We start from the raw sequence: 5,921 nt of genomic DNA, 5'->3' as shown, positions 1-5,921 counted from the left end.
ACAAATACCACATTGCTACACATACACACCTAGATTACGAGGAACTTTGCCTTGCATCAGTAGCGTGTGACGTCACTATAGTACACATGAATAGCTATGGAAAAATTCGAGTATGTACCCTTACAGCACATCGCGAAATGCTCACTGTAAGCAAATACTGTCACTGGTATAAAAAAGATGTAGTCCATGAGGGCTATGACTCATTTGTATGCAACAACGACAGTGATAAGTATCAGTGCATTAAAACCATAACATCACTATAAGACAGGTTGTGGTGTCACCGCCAGACACCACACTTGCTAGGTGGTAGCTTTAAATCGGCCGCGGTCCATTAGTACATGTCGGACCTGCGTGTCACCACTGTCAGGGACCGCAGACCGAGCGCCACCACAAGGTAGGTCTCGAGAGACTGACGAGCACTCGCCCCAGTTGTACGGACGACGTAGCTAGCGATGCACACTGTCGAAGCCTCGCTCATTTGCAGAGCAGATAGTTAGAATACCCTTCAGATAAGTCAATGGCTACGACCTAGCAAGGCGCCAGTAGCCTTACATAGCTTGTATCTAAAGAGTCTCACTTGTCTCATCAAGAGCGATGTACCACAAGGATGGATTAAAGTTAAGTATTCCAGAAGCTACGTACTTTTCTTTATAGCATTCATTACTTATCCTGTTTCAGACCTCACGCCCATCTGCGCGGCTTAGCGCGTGCCTTTCGGCTTCCTCTCATTGTGTCTAGGCTGTCTTGTCTAGACACAACACTGGTCATAGTTGATTAGTGAATAACAACCAGAAAATCCTAAGTACATTCACGTCCCAACCACCCAAATGAGACTGAGCAATCCATCATGAATAAAAACCACCCATTTCTTGTTCTTCTTAACCATTTGCTATTACATCACAACACTTTCAAATCTGCTACTATACACCAACGAGATGTTAGAAATATGTAGACCGCAGTCTGATATACTTTGATGATGTATATGTTCGAGAATTAATGATGAATGGACGTACTGCACAGTCATCTATCTACATTCGCAATGGTACTCGCGAAGTAGAGAAGGGATGGTTTATGGATGATACTGAAACTGGAAAGCATGCTGTTGCATCATTGGCCCATGTCGAAATTACTGTAAATTTGCTAACATTGTTTGCACTATCAACTGTGATGCTTATTATTACAGTACATCGACGGTGTCTTTTCCATCCCATATGTCCACTGGTATGCTGTTCATTACCACATAATGACTGACTGACATCGCTTGTTGGAGATGGAGAAAGAGTCTTGGTGGAAGCTATCGCCTTCTGGGGTGGCTAGCACTGAAACAGTGATCACGTACATGACTGCAATACGAGTAATCAATCGAAATGGAACACAGAGTCATCAGCTATCCTGTCACTGTGACAGAAGTTTAAATGTAAAGGTCGTCAATCACCTTCGGCAGCAGTTTGGAAATGCTCCATAACACTGCAAAACTCTTCCAGTTTCCTTATGTTATTTAAAATCATCCAGTGTGTGTGTGTGTGTGTGTGTGTGTGTGTGTGTTCAAAAATGGTTTAAATGGCTCTGAGCGCTATGCGACTTAACTTCTGAGGTCATCAGTCGCTTAGAACTTAGAACTAATTAAACCTAACTAACCTAAGGACTTCACACACATCCATGCCCGAGGCAGGATTCGAACCTGTGTGTGTGTGTGTGTGTGTGTGTGTGTGTGTGTTGTGGTAGCAGCAGCAACAACATGATTTACACTGAGCGACCTCTAGTTTTCTGTGAGAGGCGATGGATCAGTACGTGTTAATGTCAGTTTAGAACCTGACACAGACCTCGAAGTCATAGTGGTAAAAATAAATGGATGGCACTGTACAAAGCGTGTTACATCAGAAAAAAAACGTTTCAAACAATGACTCAGGGAGACTCTCTTGCGATTGACACTATAGGCTGTTGTAGGATATGGTCATCCTCATAGTACGGGCCTTGACACTTTATATCGGTCTGTGCAAGCATCTTCAATCACTGGTCACCTGCTCCAATGGGTCAATACCTTTAAATTTAATAGGATTGCCACATGGGCTCGGTGGCAGCACGCAGACAGTATTTGTTTTCGGTATATGGGAAGAGAGAGACGTGGTAAAAATCTTGTCGAGTACTCTACTGGATGAAGTTAGCAGAGCTTTTATAGTTTGTAAATTTTCTCTATTGGATGGTATGGAATAACGATGGTGATAGACGTGAATGGACCCTGCTTCGGACTGCAGTACCTGTATGATGTTAAGTCTTCCCAATTTCCCCAATAAGAAACACCACCGCAACTGTTCGTACTGTATTTATACCACCTCGTGTTGCAGGAGCGGGTTTCCATTGGCACTGACCTTAAACATCATACACTGTTGGAGGAGCTACCACAACATGCTCCCATTTCCATCGAATGGTCGAAACACGGTTCTGTCGCACTAACTCAGCTTAGCCAGTTTCTACACAACTTGCAGAATGTGGTAGATACACGTTATGTAAGTATCCGGACAATTGGCTGGAAATGACTTACAAGTTCGTGGCGCCCTCCATCAGTAATGCTGGAATTCAGTATGGTGTTGGTCCACCCTTAGCCTTGGTGACAGCTTCCACTCTCGCAGGCGTACGTTCAATCAGGTGCTGGAAGGTTTCTTGGGGAATGGCACCCCATTCTTCACCGAATGCTGCACTGAAGAGAGGTATCGACGTCGGTCGGTGAGGCCTGGCACGAAGTCGGCGTTCCAAAAAATCCCAGAAGTGTTCTATAGGATTCAGGTCAGGATTCTGCGCAGGCCAGTCCATTACAGGGATATTATTGTCGTGTAGCCACTACGCCACAGGTCGTGCATTATGAACAAGTGTTCGATCGTGTTGAAAGATGCAATCGCCGTCCCCGAATTGCTCTTCAACAGTGGGAAGCAATAAGGTGCTTAAAACATCAATGTTGTCCTCTGCTGTGATGGTGCCACGCAAAACAACAAGGAGAGGAAGCCCCCTCCATGAAAAACACGACCACACCATAACAGCACCAACTCCGAATTTTACTGTTGGTACTACACATACGGGCACATGAGGTTCACCGGGCATTCGCTATACCCACACCCTGCCATCGGATCGCCACATTGTGTACCGTGATTCGTCATTCCACACAACATTTTTCCACCGGTGAATCGTCCAATGTTTACGCTCCTTACACCAAGCGAGGTGTCGTTTGGCATTTACCAGCGTCATGTGTGGCTTAAGAACAGCCGCTCGACCATGAAATCCAGGTTTTCTCACCTCCCACCTAACTGTGACAGTACTTGTAGTGGATCCTGATGCAGTTTGGAATTCCTGTGTGATGGTCTGGATAGATGTCTATCTATTACACATTACGACCCTCTTCAACTGTCGGCAGTCTCTGTCAGTCAACAGCGAGGTTGACCTGTACGCTTTTGTGCTGTATGTGTCCCTTCACGTTTCCACTTCACTATCACATCGGGAACAGTGGACCTAGGGATGTTTAGGAGTGTGGAAATCTCGCGTACGTATGTATGGCACAAGTGACACCCAATCACCCGAACATGTTCGTAGTCCGTGAGATCCGCGGAGTGCCCCATTCTGCTCTCTCATGATGTCTAATGGCTTCTGAAGTCTCTTATATGGAGTACCTGGCAGCAGGTGGCACCACAATTTACCTGATATGAAAAACGTATGTTTCTGTCGATGTGTCCAGATACTTCTTATCACATAGTGTAGCTCTCTCCAACTTCTGCTCAGTTCTCACTTACATTCAAACGATCACATGTGCAAAGCTGCAGGGTGGCAGCACAGAGTCTGAGGGGCACTTGCAAGATGCATAGCGAGTATCTAAAATTTTACTGTAGCAGATAGGTTGGAAAAAGGTGACTCGTTTCGAGATAGGAGAGTGCCAGAAATACGATTCACTAGTGGCTGTAATCATTAAAGGACTTCTCCATAAGATCCAACGCAGGTATGTCACTGAATGGAAAGACTTGATTCCAAATTACAGACATCATTTCTACCGGAAAGCGTAGAACTAGAGATCAGAGAAGCTAGTGTACAATTCTTATGACCTCGATCAGCATACAATCTACTGCTTGTGACCCATCTCAATCAACTATCGCCGAACCTCTGACGTGGCATCATGACAGAATGCATTACAAATGCTGGAGAAATATCTAGCTGTGGCATGAGGGAGTTTCAAATACCGGCTTCATACCGCATTCCTTAGCCGAATCACTTTCTAAATCTGGTGATTTTAGTACGAGCTTAAACCCGTCGGCGACGTGTAACCGCACACTCCGGCGATCACCGTTTACATCCAGTGTCGCGGTATTTGTGTGGATAAACTACTTCATTCCGAGATAATACCATACCTCGATTTATAAGGTTTGTATAGTTTTTGACATGGATATCGTTAGCAATATTTGTGAGCACCTGTAGAACAAAGACCGCTTGTGACAGTAACATAGTTGTTGCAATCGTATTTTTAACATCTGGCGGCTTGTAAAATGGTTAATCTTTCTAAGACACTGTGGTACCACTCGCAAGAGAAACTTACGAGACATGTCCACTCATCGCTGATTTTTGTTCAGTATTGTTTCATATCGCCAGCAATCAGTTATTGGCAAAGTATTATGCTTAGTAGTAGGGGATGCGTGATAGGTTTGCCTTGAGCATCAGGATTATAAAGTATGTGTGTGTGTGTTCTGACATGTTGAAAGAAAGTGACTATGTCCTATCGTAAGGAAGGTATGGATATGACGTGGAATACTGTGATAGCCAAGGCAAACATATGTCAAGTCATAAGAATGGTACAGATATTTCTGTTTCCAGAGCCACAGTCGTCATCAGGGCGCATTAACGATACTTCACTCATTGTCGAATGTCGTCCAATTGAGACGGCGATCGTAATTTTCAATTGTAAGTACAGTGATAAAATATATATGTTGCCTTTTGCTAGGACGATGCTGCCTGGGGGTGCGTAGCGCGCGGCGGCGGTGGGTTGTGGCGGGATTGATTCACGTTTCCAGCTAACGACAGGGGATGTCCGAATGGAAATGGAAATGAGCGTATGATGTCAGTGGCCGGGAGTTACCAGGTGGGAAGTTTGGCCACCAAGTGCAAGTCTTATTGAGTGGGACGCCACATTGAACAATTTACGCGTCGACAATGAGGATGAAATTATGATGAAGACAGCACAACACCTAGTCCCTGAGGGAAGAAAATCTCCCGCCCCATCCAGAAATCAAACCCGAGCCCCCGTGCGTGGCATTCCGAATGGAAAGGCTTGTTGGGATGCAGGAATGTACCTGACCTAACCGTCTCGTCCTCTAGACGTCCGAATAGCGAACTAATACTCAGTATGCATTGGACAGTCTTCGTGATCGCATGTATTCCCCATGTAAATTTGAGAAGATTCAATATGCACGTGTGTTTGCGCTGGACAATTACTCCCTCCCATGTAAATTGTCTGGTTCACTGCTTCTGCACATTACCCATCTTCATTTGGTTGAGAGAACATCGATTGTACGAGGTGCATTCAAGTTCTAAGGCCTCCGATTTTTTTTACTTATTAACTACTCACCCGAAATCGATGAAACTGGCGTTACTTCTCGACGTAATCGCCCTGCAGACGTACACATTTTTCACAACGATGACGCCATAATTCCGTGGCAGCGGCGAAGGCTTCTTTAGGAGTCTGTTTCGACCACTGGAAAATCGCTGAGGCAATAGCATCATGGCTGGTGAATGTGCGGCCACGGAGAGTGTCTTTCATTGTTGGAAAAAGCCAAAAGTCACTAGGAGCCAGGTCAGGTGAGTAGAGAGCATGAGGAATCACTCAAAGTTGTTATCACGAAGAAACTGCTGCGTAACGTTAGCTCGATGTGCGGGTGCGTTGTCTTGGT

This window comes from Schistocerca piceifrons, chromosome X, assembly GCF_021461385.2.
Source record: "Schistocerca piceifrons isolate TAMUIC-IGC-003096 chromosome X, iqSchPice1.1, whole genome shotgun sequence".
Classification (NCBI taxonomy): Eukaryota; Metazoa; Arthropoda; class Insecta; order Orthoptera; family Acrididae; genus Schistocerca; species Schistocerca piceifrons.
Note: the sequence above shows the minus strand (reverse complement) of the source record.